Source organism: Rhinopithecus bieti, unplaced genomic scaffold, assembly GCF_001698545.2.
Source record: "Rhinopithecus bieti isolate Rb0 unplaced genomic scaffold, ASM169854v2 scaffold_12086, whole genome shotgun sequence".
Taxonomy (NCBI): domain Eukaryota; kingdom Metazoa; phylum Chordata; class Mammalia; order Primates; family Cercopithecidae; genus Rhinopithecus; species Rhinopithecus bieti.
This window is the reverse complement of record NW_016807466.1, coordinates 2,079,946-2,097,084: the sequence shown is the minus strand read 5'-3', so window position 1 is coordinate 2,097,084 and position 17,139 is coordinate 2,079,946. Positions and strand designations below refer to the sequence as shown.

The 17,139-nt window shown below is 44.7% G+C and overlaps 1 protein-coding gene across 1 annotated transcript in view; it reads left to right on the top strand.

Moving 5' to 3' along the window:
• The window catches only part of FOXN3 (forkhead box N3), a 479,473-nt gene that overhangs the window by 123,336 nt on the left and 338,998 nt on the right, over window positions 1–17,139 (top strand). The window contains exon 2 of the mRNA XM_017882286.1: window positions 11,380–11,482. The gene's annotated coding sequence lies outside the window, so the exon portion shown is untranslated. The remainder of the gene's footprint in view (window positions 1–11,379; window positions 11,483–17,139) is intronic.

Genomic DNA, 17,139 nt, shown 5'->3' with positions numbered 1-17,139 from the left:
ACATCCATGTTCATAGCAGTATCATTCACAATAGCTATAACACGGAAGCAACCCATGTCCATCGACAGATGAATGGATGAATAAAATGTGGTATATCTGTACAGTGAAATAGTACTTAGCCTGAAAAAGGAAGAAAATTGGCCGTGTGTGGTGGCTCACGCCTGTAATCCCAGCACTTTGGGAGCTGAGGCAGGTGAATCACCTGAGGTCAGGAGCTCTAGACAAGCCTGGCCAACATGGCGAAACCCCATCTCTACTAAAAAATACAAAAATTAACTAGGTGCGGTGGTGGGTGCCTGTAATCCCAGCTACTCGGGAGACTGAGGCAGGAGAATCGCTTGAACCCGGGAGGTGGAGGTTGCATTGAGCTGAGATTGTGTCATTGCACTCCAGCCTGAGAGACAGAGCAAGACTCCGTCTCAAAAAAAAAAAAAAAGAAAAAAAAAAGAAAAAGAAAATTCTGACACATGCTACAACATGGATGAACCTGGAGGACATTGTGCTGAGTGAAATAAGCCAGTCACAAAAAGACAAATATTCCATGGCTCCACTTTTATGAGGTAGAAGAGTCAAAATCATAGAGACAAAGTAGAATGATGGCTACCAAGGGCTGGGGTTGGGGGAGTGGAGAATGGGGTGTGACTGTGTGCTAGGTACAGAGTTCCAGAGATGGATGGTGGTGATGGTTGCATGTCATTATGAATATATTTAATACTGCTGAACTGTACACTTAAAAGTGGTTAAGGCCAGGCGCAGTGGCTCACGCCTGTAATCCCAGCACTTTGGGAGGCCGAGGCGGGCGGATCACGAGGTCAGGAGATCGAGACCACCCTGGCTAACACGGTGAAATCCCATCTCTACTAAAAATACAAAAAATTAGCCAGGCGTGGTGGCGGGTGCCTGTAGTCCCACCTACTCGGGAGGCTGAGGCAGGAGAATGACATGAACCCGGGAGGCAGAGCTTGCAGTGAGCCAAGATGGTGCCACTGCACTCCAGCCTGGGCGACAAGAGCGAACTCCGTCCACCCCACCAAAAAAAAAAAAAAAAAAAGTGGTAAGATGGGTATGTTTATCATCTGTATTTTACCACAATAAAAACATTGCAGGGTGTAGAGATGACAGTCATCATCTGAATGGCTTACTGTCCTTAGGGGAGGCTAAAATAATAATTGCTGCTGCTGCCAACCCCCCTTTCACTCCAACCCAAGGACCCCCGCCAGGTGTCCGTTCCAATGCAGGGCCCTCTCTGAGGAGTGTCAGGACCTAAGGCTTGGCAACGCCTGGAAGGAAGGTGGTGGGGTGTAGTAGCAGGCTGAGATGATGTGCTCTGGAGGGCGCTTGCTCATCAGCCTAAAGCCTTGGGAGAAGAAAGGTGGGTGAGGTCAAAGAGGAGGGTTTGCCGAACTTCCACCACCACCATGAGTTAATCCCAAACCAAATAATCTAATAACTTTAGTGTTTCCTTTAAGTATGTTAGACTCTAGTCAAGTACTTTTTGGTTTTTTGAGTGGAGTTTTACTGTCTGTTGCCCGGCTGGAATGTATGTGCCCCTGCACTCTGCTCCCAGGTTCAATGAGATTTCTCCTCGCCTCAGCCCTCCTGAGTAGCTGGATTACAGGTGCCCACCACCACACCAGCTAATTTTTGAATTTTTTTTTTTTTTTTTTTTTTTTTTTTTTTTTTTTGAGACAAGAGTCTGGCCCTGTCGCCCAGGAGGCTGGAGTGGGGTGGCCGGATCTCAGCTCACTGCAAGCTCCGCCTCCCAGGTTTACGCCATTCTCCTGCCTCAGCCTCCCGAGTAGCTGGGACTACAGGCGCCCGCCACCTCGCCCGGCTAGTTTTTTGTATTCTTTAGTAGAGACGGGGTTTCACCGTATTAGCCAGGATGGTCTCGATCTCCTGACCTTGTGATTCGCCCGTCTCGGCCTCCCAAAGTGCTGGGATTACAGGCTTGAGCCACCGCGCCCGGCCTAATTTTTGAATTTTTAGTAGAGATGGGATTTCACCACATTGGCCAACCTGACCTTGTGATCCACTCGCCTCGGCCTCCCAAAGTGCTGGGATTACAAGCAGCCAACTGCATTGTGAGCATGCTTAGGAGCAGCACAGCCCCTACAGAGAGCACTGGATCGGGTGACCCAGGTGAGGTTCTGACACTCACCCAGTGGCCTCGGACCAGTTGCTGATTTTTGGAGCCTCATTGTATCTTCTGTGAAGTGATATGGGTGATACCTGCCAAGCTAATTCGTGGAACTCCCTTGACAGTCAAATGAAATAACCTACGTCAAAATGCTTTGTGATATTAGAAGAATGCAAGGGCATTGATAATGGCAGAGATTTGAACTTGAAGCAAATAAGAGGCAGAAGTGCAAAGTTAATGGAAGGGACTGCAGTTTTCATTCTCGTTGCTGTGGTTCTGCCTCTGAAATACTGGTCATGATTAGTTAAAGGGTAATCCTTACCTGCCCTGCTAATACTTGAAGACTAGGCTTTCTACTGGACCCTAACATATTTTTGAGATTGCTTTTGAAAAGTGATGAATTTCTTTAACCAGTAAGGTGTATATATATCCATTTTCTGTTCTGCTTTATTTTAGGAATGAGTTTATTATTATTATCATAGTAAATAGCCAAGCATGATTCGATTTAGGAAAATAACAGGAAAAGTTTGCTCATCTTTTGTAGGCTAATTTTGCCATAATTTCCGCAAATAAAGTAGTGGTTTCTTTAAAATATGCCAGTTCGGGGTCACAGAGCTGCACTTTTAAAGCTTACAATTGATTGTTTAGTGCGAAAATTGTATTCAAGTGAAACACATCAGCATGCAAATCTAAAACGTGGCCATTTTCATCTAGATTGAATATTATTAACCAGCCCAAGGGATATGATGTAATTAAGATTTTGAACAGCTTACTTTTGTCTACTGTGAGGAGTATAACCCCAATATTTAAAGTGGTTTACCAGTTGAATAATGAGAAGGTGGCCCAGTGCACCAATAAGCATACATTTTGGCTTTTAGGTGCAGTGAAAGAGTTTGACTTTTCTCCACAAGTCCAAGCATTGATAAGGGCAGAGATATGAACTTGAAGCAAAAAAGGAGAATGTTCAAATTCCAGAAAAATCACACTTCTTTCTGAATAATGGCAGATTTCCATCTCATTGCCTGCTCACTCATTTTAATACCTTCTTGCATGGGTTTAGGAATAAAGACCAAGTGGGGACAGATGAATCCCTTGTTAAGGGTTTATGCTTTTGCCTAATTAAAACTATTGGGTTTATAGCCTGCGAATGCAGCTCTACTTGGAAGGGAGAATAACTCTTAGCTTGGATCCACTTCAGAAAGTTTGCAAGGCCTCCCTCTGCCTTTCGGAGAACTGAGAAGGCACATTTCTGATAGCATCTTTATTCCAGTGCAATTCCAGGATAACTGTTCTTCTTAGGGGAGACAAGATGCTCACCCTTTCTGTCCTTCCCACACCGTTTTAAAAGAAAGACAAAGTTCTTTATTTCTCCCAGGAGAAGTTCAGGAAAGGATCCATTACAGAGCTGCACCACCTTAAGCAGACAGCCGGCAGGCTAGGTTGGTACCACGGCTCGTTTCAGCCATCCGTATTTTCAGGTGTACCATATGTATTTAGTACATCATTTGATAATGCTAAAAAAATATTAAAGCAGTGTGAGACTAAAGGAGAAAGAAGATGAATGTTAGCATTCCCCTGGGGTTCATGGGTGAAGGAATTAACACAGCGTGGCACTCTACCCTAGCTGTGTTTGTTTCCATGGCAACAGCTACGTACATGTTTCAGACTATCTACAGTGACACAGTTGCAGAAATAGTAGCTTGCAGGTTTCTGATATCGCATCAGTGGACAGGCGGCATGCACTATATTAAGTAAGTGTAAAAGAATTTAAAATATAGCTCTGGATTCAGATGTGTATTAGCTCAACCGAACGATGTGTTGGGGGTTGCGGCATTCCCCTTCTGCACGATGGCAAAATCTGGGCAAAGTTGAAAGTTGCAAGATTCCAGTCAAACAATTGTCCTTGCTTGGGTAAATATCCTCAAATGAAAAAAATGTGAGTTACAAAGGTAAGAAAATGGACTTGGCAGATGACATATCAAAGAAGGATATTGTTAATGAAGCTATTTTTTTTTTTTTTTTTTTTTTGTAGGGGGGTAGTGATGGATAAGAAATGAAAGCTTTGGTTGGAAATAGCTGAGTCTCAAAGCAAATCGAATGTGCAACAGAATCTTTTTAACAGCTGCTGAGTTTATGGCAACTAAGGTCTTTGAATGTATCACTGTAGAAATTGCTTTTATATCAGAATGATCAGGTGAGGAGCAGAGAGGTTGATTAGGTGTGCAGTTAAGGGGAAAGCGGGACTCCATTGTCTTTTCTGAAAGCTTATGTAAATATCTCATTCTCTCCAAGCTGACCCTGGTTTGTCTTTGACATTTGCTGCTACTTTTTAGTACCATTTGCTGGTATCTGTGTTGATCTCATGCTGCCACATTGTAACCTTATATGACTTCAGTATTGGCTACAGAGCAACCAAGTAAAGATGATAGACTTTGTAAGTGTGTGACTTTGCAACCAAATTGTACAGTAATTTAGGAGGAGTGTTCAAATGAGTATTTATTTGCCTGCTAGACCCCTACTTTTGAATAGCAGCCTAGGTATTAGGTTAATGGATTTCAATGTGCACGTTATGATTGTGGGAGCTTTCAAGTATCTTGTAGTTCAATTTATACTGAGTTTTTAATGTCAAAAAATTTTTTATTTATGCCCATTATTCGATTTAAGCCTACATTTACCTCATAGTTTTATTATTCGTGTATCAGTGAAGAGAATGTAAAATGGCATGGTAATTTAAGCTAATCTATTCATTTGAAGAAGGTTAGTTTTCCGACCATAGGTGGACTTTTAGAAAAAGCGATGCAGACAGCTCTTTGGGCTGCATTTTTGTATGTGCACAGGGAACTATCAACATTATGTACTGCATATTATTCTTCATAGTCATTATTTGATTAGATGTTAAGAGAATACCTCTGAGGGACTCGGAGCTTCCGAGCACCCGTGCATGTGGAGGGCTATGACGGGTTTTGGATTATAAACCAGGGACTTGAACCCTGGAATGTACCACACCCCAGTGAGTAGATACAGTGTGCCTTTCTAAATAAGTTGATAAATGAAATGAATGTTGAAGTTTTCCATATATGCCCATGTGTAGTCTGAGCAATCCAGAGATGGGAAGTGAAATTGGTATCTTCTATGGGAGTTGTTTTTTGGTTTTATTGTATTTTGTTGAGACAGGGTCTCACTTTGTCGCCCAGGCCAGAGTGCAGCGGTGCTATCTCGCCCCACTGCAACCTCTGCCTCCTGGACTCTAGCAATCCTTCTGCCTCAGTTTCCCAAGTAGCCGGGACTACAGGCACACGCCACCATGCCCGACTAAAAGATCTCACTATATTTTCCAGGCTGGTCTTAACCTCCTGGGCTCAAGCCATCCTCTCGCCTCAGCCTCCCAAAGTGCTGAGAGTATAGGTGCAAACCTTGGGAAACTTTTTAGTGGTAATTCATACCGAAGGCAGCTCCATTCTCAGAGGAAGAGCTGCTCTGCCCACTTGTACCCCCCACTTCAGTGGAGTTTTAAGACCCATCTTTGGGGTAGATGGGAGGGCAGACCCCCCCGTCCCCATGCCCTGGCTTGCCTGGCGTGTGCCCCATGTATCCTGGGGCTTCTCCGTGTGAAAGCTGCGTGATACTATGTGTGCTTAGCACCTCCAGGCTGAGGGGACCAAATAGCATTGGTAGGAGAGAGTTTACATGACGTTCTGTTATTGTGTTTGAAGGACCTTGGAAAACTTGGGCTCAATAACCTGGGACTCTGACACTGGAGAGCAAAAAACTTTCAGTGAACTGCTTGGATGACTAGTTCAACTTTTGTTTTTTGGGGAGCGCTGGAGCAGGCCCTTCCAAAAGTCAGGACGTTTGTGTATCTTTTTCATCATACAGAAATATTTTCCAGTGTAGAAACAAATGAAAACAAAATACCCGTCTATGCTATTTTAAGTCTTTCGTAAGAATAGAAAAACACACGAACCTAAATGTAAAGCGCTAGGCCGAACTCGTCATCGGAATGTGAAATCTTGGCAGTACTTAGAGGAAACTCAATTGCTTCCATTCAAAGGGCCAGGAAATTGATTTAGAAAAAAAATAAATTTGAGGGATTCCCAAATAGTGGCAAGGTGGAATGACGAAGAGAAACATGAAGGTACGGACGGATCTTATTCCCAGTCACAAATGGTGGTAAATGGTCTGAAGAAACCCCCTGAGGCAGAGCTCATCTGGAGTCTCCATTGTCCAGGAACTTCTGAAGATTCCCAGAGACCACGGGATGAAAGGTTGGCATCCAGGGCTTTCCACTTTGAGTTCCTTTCCAGCCTCTCGTCTCACTGTGTCTTCTTTACCTTGGGCATCCTGTGCCCCTGTCTTTGGGTCCTGAATACTGTGCCCTGACCACACTTGGAAGCACATAGGCCTTTGCTTTCACTGTTACCTCTGTCCGGATGTCTATAGTCCCATCTTTGCTTTGCAAGGCCCAGTTTAAATTCCGCTTCCTCTGTAAAACCTTACAGATCTCCCCCTTTCATTGAAATGATTTCTCCGTCCTCCATGTTGACTTAACCATTTCTTTGTCAATGATTATGGCACATATTGCATTGTATTAAGATTAGCAGTGGCCGGGCACAGTGGCTCACACCTGTAATCCCAGCACTTTGGGAGGCCAAGGCGGGTGGATCACCTGAGGTCAGAGTTTGAGACCAGCCTGACCAACATGGAGAGACCCCGTCTCTACAAAAAAACAAAAACAAAAACAAATACAAAATTAGGTGGCCGTGGTGGCGCATGCCTGTAATCCCAGCTACTCCAGAAGACTGAGGCAGGAGAATCCCTTGAACCCGGGAGGCAGAGGCTGCGGTGAGCCAAGATCGCACCATTGCACTCCAGCCTGCGCCACAAGGGCAAAACGCTGTCTCCAAAAAAAAAAAAAAAAAAAGAGAGAGATTAGCAGTGTATCTCCTTAACTAATATGTAAATGTATTAAAGACAAGGGCCATGACATATGTACTTTTGTAGGACTTGCCATACTTAGAATAATACTGTAATGGAACTGTTGTATTTAATTGAATTCTTAAAACCTTGTAAAGATATACATTGTGGACCTGTCGTCAAATGCTTCTGTTCTTTGTGCAAAAGGAATCTGTTGGCTGCTGAGATTCCAAAGGCTATGTCTGTCACAGCACCAAAAGCATCTGGACCCATTCAGCCACTTTCAGATGCTTCCAAACTTCCTGCTGTTTGTCATCGGCTAAACACATGGAACAAACCAGGTGAATGGCTGATCTTTTTCATATTCATAGAATCATTAGATTTTAGAGCCAGAAGGAACCTCAGGGAGCTAAATTCACAGAGGAGAGAATTTTAAACCTGAACTGTCAAGTGACTTCTTCAAAGCGAGAGAGTTGGTTAACGCCCCAGGTGTGTGGACTTAGCTTAGCCGACAATACCTCCACATGCTCCTGTCTGCCAGACCTTCTTGGCATGGCCTTGGGTTCCACTTAAGGCATCAGGGATCAGCTGGTGCTTTCTGCCCATGTCTGGCTTGCTTTCTATATGTAAACACCGTCATCCAACCACAATTCGTTCACCACTCTATGTTAAACACTGATATCATTGGGATAGAATTAAAAACAAAAGTGGACTGGGAGTTGAGCTCAGGGGAACTGGGAGCAAAGCTAACAATTCATTAGCCATCGCTGAGGACACGGCAGCTGCTGAATTCAGTCAAGTTTAGACCCTTAAAAAGAGTGGAAAAAAGAAAGCACATGCCTCCCAGCGCCTGGGCACTGCATCGCCGGGCCAGCTGGGCGCAGCACTGTTGCAAAAAGGTCTCTTCATTTTCAGAAATCTGAGCCTCCGACCTTGCAGACAGGGAGGGGAATGTGGCTGCAACTTTACTGCATTTGGCGTTACGTTTTACTTCTGCCTGCAGTTGTATCAGACACAGCTCCTGTGTGGAGTCCATGAGGATCTGAGGAAAGAACCAGCCCTCCAAGCTGACATAGGAGCAAGCTGTCTCAAGAAAGATGTGCGTGCGTGTGTGTGCATGCGTGTGTGTGTGTGTGTGTGTAAGGCTTGCATCTGAGGCTGACAGACTTTCTAAGAGGAACTCTTGGTTTCTGTGTAAATGTGTGCCTCTTCTGCCCAGAGTTAGCCTGTTAAGGGAATAAAGCTCAATTCAGGTTTCCGAGTTGGAAGCCTGATAAATCTCTCTGCCAGTTACATATGGAAATAAATTAGTAAATGGTCCATCTGGGACTAAACTACTGCAGAGATGATAAATTATTGCCATTGTATATGTCGGTGTTGCTGAAGACTGAGTTGTGTTCACCAGGAGCTGCTAAAAGATAACTGGATGCTCTATCGTGGTTAGAGGAATAAAAATTTTTTTTTTAATTACAAGTAAAAGATTTACCTTGAAATGCTTCTTGGGAGAATGGTTTGGTTGATGCCAAGTTTGTTCCTCAGAACTGCTGTATCTGCACATATTTAAAAGGAGAATCTCAAGGGCATCGAAACGTGTTGCTTTTATATTTTCAAAGGCCAGTAGGATAACAAGTGTTAATTAGTAGCCAAATGCCTCGATGAGGAGGATAATTCTATACCTTTATATAATAGTATGGCACTTTATAATTTTCACAGCAACTTCATTTCTATTTTCTTATTGAAATTTCCAAGAAGGTGGGGTAGGTCGGTGCCTCTTTTCTTGATAGATGAAAACTGAGTTTGAGGTGGTTTAGTGCCTTGTCCATAATGACTCAGAAAGTTGAGTGGCAAAGCTGGCATGGGTAAGCAGAGACTGCCAATTCTGAATCCAGCTTCATTTCAATCCGAGCCTCGGTGTGACATGAAAACATTTTCAGTACCCCTTGTTCACCTACCAACATCAGGAAATAAAACCTATTTATGTCCATTTTCTAGAAGCAAAGCCATACCCACTTGATCATGAAAAGTATTTTTTCCTCTAATTGAAGGTGTATTAATTTAACTTTTTTGGTGACTAAGTCATGCCCGTCTCAACTTGAATGACAGTATTTTTTTAAAGCTAAAACCAGAGATGTTCTCAGGGGCTGTAGAGGCGTGGTAACATTTTGCCCCTTTGCAGAATGGTCCGAGGCGACTGTGACTTCTAGATTCCTGTACCTACTTTAAAATTTTGTGTGTGCGTTCTTTCTTCTGGACAAACCTTCTGCTGTTAATCCGTGAAGCAGTTGCGGTTCTTCCCTCTAGAAAATGCACTGCCAAAAGTATAGAAAAGTAAACTGGATGTAGATTTGTTTTTTTTTTTTTTTTTTTTTTTTGAGATGGGGCAGTGGTACGATCCTGGCTCACTGTGGCCTTGACCTCCAAGATCAGATACGCCTCCCTCTTCAGCCTCCTAGGTAGCTGGGACTACAGGCATGCACCACCACACCTATTTTTTTGTTTTGTTTTGTATTTTTTGTAGAGATGGGGTTTTGCCCTGTTGCCCAGGCTGGTTTTGAACTCCTGGGCTCAAGCGATGTGCCCACCTCCGCCTCCCAAAAGTGCTGGGATTACAGGTGTGAGTCGCCATGCCTGGCCCAGACATCAATTGAACATAAGCCACTGGTGCCTGCTGGGTGGCCTTTACTTGAAAAAGAGGAGTCCCCAGCCTGACCAACATGGTGAAACCCTTTCTGTACTAAAAATACAAAAATTAGCCCAGGGTGGTGTTCGGCGCCTGTGATCCCAGCTACTGGGGAGGCTGAGGCAGGAGAATCATTTAAACCTGGGAGGCGGAGGTTGCAGCGAGCTGAGATTGTGCCATTGCACTCTAGTCTGCGCAACAGAGGGAGACTGTCTCAAACAGAAAAAACAAAAGAAGAGCCCCTCGCTCTTACCTGTCTGCACTTGGAAGTAACCTTGTCTCACTCAGATCACCTTCAACTTTCTCGTGTATCCGCCAGACCTGGTTACCTCGTGCTCCCGAATAGCCCTCACACTTTCCAACCTCTGGGCCTTTGCTTTGGTTGCTGTCTGGTTTTTGTTGTTAAAATCCTGCCCTGATCTCAAGGCCATTATTATTGTCTTCATGATGCCTTCCTTTCATGGCATCCCCCACTCCTCACCCCAAACGGAAACAAATACCTCCTTTGTCTTGACGCTCTGCAGCCATTAGAAGAAATAACATGGTCTGCCAGTATTTGAGTTGCTTGTGTATGTGTCTCATTTTTCCATAGTGGACAATACATTTCTCGAGGGCAGGTTCTTTATCGTCTCTGACTCTTCATCCCTCCACGATGCAATCCCGAGCTCTATGCTTTGTCCTTACAGGAGTTTAAGCACAAAGTAGAGTAGGGTGATTTTATTTTACAACAGAATGTCTTTGTATGGGTGGATAAATTAATGATCTAAGGTATATCAGAATCACTTGGAGGGCTTGTTAAAACACAGATTTCTGGGCCCTACTTCTGGATAATATATTCTGACTCAGTAGATACTGGGTAGGGGCCAAGAATTTGCATTTCCAACAAACTCTCAGTCAATGTTGATGCTGCTATTCCAGGACCCACAGTTTGGGAACCGCCGATCTAATTAATATACTCCTAACATTCTCAGACTACAGTGCGTAGGTTAATACCATTCATTTCATTAGAGAGTTCATTGATTTGTTATCCTTGAGGCCCCGGTTAAAAAGATATCTTCTATCAGAGATTATTATGCAATCTGTCTCATGTACCAGCTTTCCTATTTTGCAAGATTACTGGTTAACCATGGCCTAATAACTTGCAGCCCATTTAGTGAGGAGTAGAGCCAGAGACATTTCATTTTACAATAAAATAGAGTCATCGACTTTGCAGCCTGTGCACTTGGTCTACCCTGGGGATCAAGGCTGGTCCGTGGGGTAGAATGCTGGCCTTGAGTGCTTGTGGGTGCTCTGATGCTTTTCCTTTATGTAGACAAGTGTTTGAGTAGCAGCTGTAGTACATAAAATGATCTCACAAATGTCTCAGTGGCAGTTGTAGCAAAATAAAATAATCTCACATTGAGATGGCCTGTATTTTCAAATTTCTGGATCTTCTTATGCCCCATGAGACAGTTTAAAAACACTCCATAGTGAAAGATCCAGTCTTTTAATAACGATCCAAGAAATAAAGAGGTACTGTTAACAATTGCTTTTTCACTGAAGTGCGTCATTTTCTAGAGTCAGGCCAGAGATGGCATCCATTGTGGTTGTGAGGGCTCTCTCTGCTGCTTCTGCTTAATTCTGACTTCCTACTGCTCCTCTCCAGCAGCCTCTAGAAGACCAGCATTCTCGTGATTATGGAGGCCCCTCTGTCCTTTCTGTGACGGGAGCAATGCTGACCTCAGTTTCCTGGACCCATTCCGACTCAGGTAATTACACCACCTTCCCCAGTTCGCCATGCTTTACATAGATTGCGCTGAATAAATGAAATGCCAAAGCTATATTTAAATGCAAATGCCAAATTGATGATTTCTCCATCAACTGGTATTCTCTTCCGCCTCCCCCAGTCTTCTTAATGATCAATTTATGCAGCTGATCAGACTTGACAATGTGGTCAATCCAATTTAGGCATTAAGATGATTAAAAACATTGAATCACATCTTTATTTAAAATTCTGGTGTAAGTCGTAGAAATACAAAGCCACAGGAAGATTGCTGGGAATTTTCACATAGAAATTAGCTTCTAAATGATTTTTGTTCCCACAATCTCATGTTTTACTTTAATTGTATTAATCTTTCTGATGTTGCACTTTTAGTTGAGTTCAGTAAGTATTGAGTATCTGTTGTGTGTTCTTGGGACAGGTGGGGATGAAGAAGTAGAAGGCTGGCTCCTCTCCTTAGGGAGCCCACAGTTTAGGTGAAGTTGATTCACTCATAAGAAAATGGCAGATGGTGCTAAGCTTAGGGGCCAGGGCTGTGAACTAGTGGTAGTTCCTTGGTTCAGGGAATGGAGAAGCTTTGAGGATTGGGATTGAAATAATTAGGGAAGAATTCATGGACCAGGGAGGGCCTCAGTTGGGCTTCGTTGCTGTGGATCATTTGGCCAGGCAGAAGGAAGAGGCGTGGCATTGAGCCTTGAGGGGAAGACAGGAATGAACCCACCACGAGCCCAGGCAGTGAGGGCCTGACTGCCTCGATCAGAAGGTCTAGAGGACCCAGATCCTCTGCCCCACCTAGAACCAGACTCCCCGTCAGGGGTCCCTTAAGGATCCTGGAGTGGAGCCTGTTGGGGAAACTCTACCTTCCCTTTGCAGAGGGGCTTTGGCTGGCAGTGTCCTGCTGGGGACAGTGGTTTCTGTTGCCCCCACCCTGGCTTGGCCACTGCTTTGCTGATCTTTTCTGCTTCTCTGGGCCTGTCCACACCCTGCCTCTGCCTGTCTACCTGATTATTTACTCTTCTTTCACACACCTGCCACCCTCCCCTCTGAGCTCTGCCTGGCCTTTGGGGCTTGTCAGGGCCCTGGGATGAGCTCTGTGAGGTCAATACCTGGTGATTCACAAGGGGTGATTCTGAGAAGTGGAACTGCAGGGGAGGAAGCATAAGTTAAGAACACACATTTATAAAGTAAGGCTGGGAGCGCATCCAGAGGGTTCTGAAAGTCAAAATTCAGGGAGGGTCTCAAGGGGGAGGGCTGGGGCTGCAGTCAGGGATGGCAGCCAAGTGCCCTGATTAATTTGGGCATGATGCAGTGGATCCTGTCCACCCCTCACTCTTCCACAGGGCTGCCCTTTGTTTAGCTGGTGGAAGCAGTGGTGGCTTTCACTGCCCTGGGTCTTTTTTTTTTTTTTTTTTTTTTTTGAGACAGAGTCTTGCTCTGTCGCCTAGGCTGGAGTGTAGTGGCACCATCTCTGCTCACTGCAACCTCCGCTTCCCAGGTTCAGGCTGTTCTCCTGCCTCAGCCTCCTGAGTAGCTGGGGCTACAGACATCCGCCACCACGCCTGGCTAATTTTTGTATTTTTAGTAGAGATGGGGTTTCACCATATTGGCCAGGCTGGTCTCAAACTCCTGACCTCAAGTGATCCGCCTGCCTTGGCCTCCCAAGGCACATTGTCCAAAGTGCTGGGATTACAGGCATGAGCCACTGCACCCGGCCTGTCCTGGGTCTTAAAGGTGCTACTGAGAGTTGCCAGCTGAGAACCCCCTCGCTGCCAGTTGGGCCCTGCCTGGCCATGCACCATCTGCCTTCCTGGACACAGGTGTGCAGAAGCTTGGGCCTTCTGCAGTCAGAGCCTGGGATCACCAGCCACCAGGAAGTAAAAGAACTAGAATCGCAGTATTTGTGTTCTCCTCCCACTGCAGGACTTGCCTAATAGATTGTTGCCACCCCTCCTAAGACCAGGCCAGGGGTTGGTAAACCACAGGCGGCCCAGGGGCCAAGTTACTGCCTGCCGCCTGTCTGTGCACTGCCAATGTACTAAGAATGGTTTTCACATTTTTCAGTGGTTGGGAAAAATTAAAAGAATAAAATTTTGTGCCTCATGAAATGTATATGGAATGCAAATTTCAGTGTCCCTAAATAAAATCTTATGGAAACAGAGCCATGTTTGTTCATTTCTGGATTATCTGTGGCAGTTGTTGCCCTTACAATGGCAGAGTTAAATAAGTGCAATGGAAACCATGAAATATTTACCCTATGGTCTTTTATGGAAAAAACTTGCCAACTCCTGGCCTAGCCAATTGTGTGACATAAGTGTTTGCGAAATTTGATGTGTGGAGCTTTCTCCCCATTAAGAAAATAGGTTGAAAGGATGAGTAGGATTAGAATAGGAAAGAGCGGAAGGGAGGGATTTTCTGGAGTGAGATAGCGAATTGGTCACACTCTAGTTGGATATTTCCATTCATCTCTTTAACTTAAAATAAAACCTAGATGCAACATGAGGCCATTTCGTCTTAGGGTTGTCTGTAAGATGAGGCATCCAGACTTCTTGGATTAACCTAAATGTTGGAATAAATCAGCACCAAATTAAAACAAACCTTGCATTTTGGAACTTTTTTCTTTTTACTTGGCTCTGGGTGTGAACGATTTTATTTTAAACCAAATAAATATTTTGTTTTAAATCAAGTAAGCCTTGAAGGCTTACCATGAGTAAGCTATGGCATTTAATCTTGGCAATGCTTTTTCCCAATCTGGTAGGATTTTATGATACTGTTGAATGAAAACTATAGTAAAATATGTGGGTTCTAATCTTACTAACTGGCTGAGCCAGGGCAGGCAGTAGTATATTAGGGTAAAAGGTACACCCTGGCCGGGCGCAGTGGCTCACGCCTGTAATCCCAGCACTTCGGGAGGCTGAGGCAGGCAGATCACCTGAGGTCAGGAGTTCAAGACCAGCCTAGCCAACATGGTGAAATCCCGTCTCTACAAAAATTAGCTGGGCATGATGGTGGGTGGCTGTAATCCCAGCAACTCGGGAAGCTGAGGCAGGAGAATCACTTGAACCCAGGAGGCGGAGGTTGCAGTGAGCTGAGATCGCGCTATCGCACTCCAACTTGGGTGACAGAGCGAGACAGACTCCGTCTTAAAAAAAGTACATCCCACATCTCAGGGGCTTTGTACAACAAAAGCTTATGTCTCATTTGCCCAGAGTTGGGATTGGGCCAGTGTAGCTCTCTTGCCTCCAGTATTTTGAGGTCCCAGGCCTCTTCCATCTTGTGATATCTACATCTCAAAACATGGCTTCCTGGCTGCTGCAACACGTGAAGGAAAGGGTTGAGAACGTACACCCATTCTTTTTTCTTTTTTTGAGACAGAGTCCCACTCTGTCACCTAGGCTAGAGTGCAATGGCGCGATCTTGGCTCTCTGCAACCTCTGCTTCCTGGGTTCAAGCGATTCTCCTGCCTCAGCACCCCCGAGTAGCTGGGATTACAGTCATGTGCCACCACACCTGGCTAATTTCTGTATTTTTAGTAGAGATGGTGTTTTGCCACATTAGCTAGGCTGGTCTTGAACTCCTGGCCTCAAGTGATCCACCCACCTTGGTCTCCCAGAGTGCTGGGATTATAGGTGTGAACCACTGCACTGGCTCCATTCTTTCCTTTTTTTTTTTTTTTTTTTTTATACAGGGACTTGCTCTGTTGCCCCAGCTGGAGTGCAGTGATGTGATCATGGTTCACTGTATCCTTGAATTCCTGGGCTCAAAGGATCCACCTAGCTGAACCTCCTGCATAGCTGGGATTACAGACATGTGCCACCACACCCAGCTAATTTTTAAATTTTTTAGTAGAGACAGGGTTTCACCATGTTGGCCAGGCTTGTCTTGAACTCCTGGCCTCAAGTGATCCATCCGCCTCAGCCTCCCAAAGTGTTGGGATTATAGGTGAGCCACCATGCCCAGCTCCATTCATTTTTTTAGACAGGGTTTTGCTCTGTTGCTCCAGCTGGAGTGCAATGGCGTGATCATGGCTCACTGCAGCCTTGAACTCCTGGGTTCAAGGGATTCTCCCATCTGAGCTTCCTGAGTAGCTAGGACTACAGGCATGCTATAGAATAGTTTTTAAAATTTTGTATAGAGATGAGGTCTTGCTATGTTGTTCAGGCTGGTCTCAAACTTCTGGGCTTAAGCAATCCTCCCACTTTGGCTTCCCAAAGTGCTGGGATTACCGGTGTGAGCCAACGTGCCCGGTTGTACACACACTCTTAAGTGCTTAAGACTAGAGGTGACAGGCCATTGGTCAGAACTAGTTACGTGACCCTGCCTCTCTGGCAGGAGGCTGAGAAGTACGGAGGAGGTCATGGGATACTGTCCCCCACTGCTCAGCAACACTGGGTCACTAGGGAAAATTCTATACTCTTTTGTGCCTTTGTTTGCTTATTATTAAGGGATAAGTAATTCAGTCCTATATTTTTCCACATTTTAAGAAAAGTTCAAATAAGGTGTATGAAAGAACTTTAAAAGGAGTAACAAATTGCAAAATGTGTATTATATAATTGTAAGCAAAAAATAAATTTCTTTATTGAGTCTTGAATGGTATGGGCTAGGGGCAGGGTAGTCACACAAGTCCCAATATGCCTGGGACTGTCCTAGCATACACCAGTTGACCCAATATAATTACCATACAGTCTTCCCTTTCACACCCAGAAATATCCTGGTTTAGACCATAAATGATATGATCACCCTAGCTTGACTCCACTGATCATTCTTTAAGATTAATGTTAGCTACTGTTTATTGAACCTCTTCTAAGAGTCAGACACTGCTCAGCTTTTTGCTGTGTTGCTTCATTTAATCCCCAAAATAAGACTGCTAGGTATGTATGCATAATTTCTTCATTTTCAGATGAGGCAACAGAGATGCAGAAAGGTTTGAATTTTCACAGTCACACAGGTAGCAAGTGGTTGATTTGGTGTGTTGATTTGAACCCTGTCTATTGGAATCTGTGTTCTTAAGTCCTCCACAGGGCTGCCTCACTCCCCGTTTTTGAGTATTGCACCCTTGACCTCATGGGGCCCCACTTCCCTGATAGTGGCCCTGGAATCTGTTCTCAGACCACGTACTGGTAGAAAGTTCCAGCCGTGAGCCAGGAGTCCAGCCCTTTGTGACACCAATGAGAAGACGAGCTGGGAAGTCACTATGTCGTTTTCCAGAGCCAGCAACAGCAGGCCTCACTGACGTGCGTGTCTCCTGACTTCCCGTCCGGTCCCCTGCCACCACTCCCTACCCTGATGTTGACAAGTGCAGCTTGTTTTAAAACTGGGCGCTGCTTTTTACGTGGAAAAGATTTTATTTTGAAATCTAGGGTGGAGTAAAATTCCAGCCAGTGAAGACTTGCCATGTGCTGTGCAGAGAATCCAAACAGGCCCCTTCCCAACCCAAACAGCCAGGAGAAACTGAGTGCAGGGAGTTTATTTACACATTTGTTTATTTAAAAAAAAAATAAAGCTTAACCACAGTCAAAGACCAGTTTATGTGCAGCATATTATCAAATAAAAAGCCATCTACTTAGGAGTCTGTATTGCAATTCCCCTGGTTCCTGGCCTTCCTAATCAGTGTTCAAAACCAAACCCACGAAATCAAAGGGAACAGCA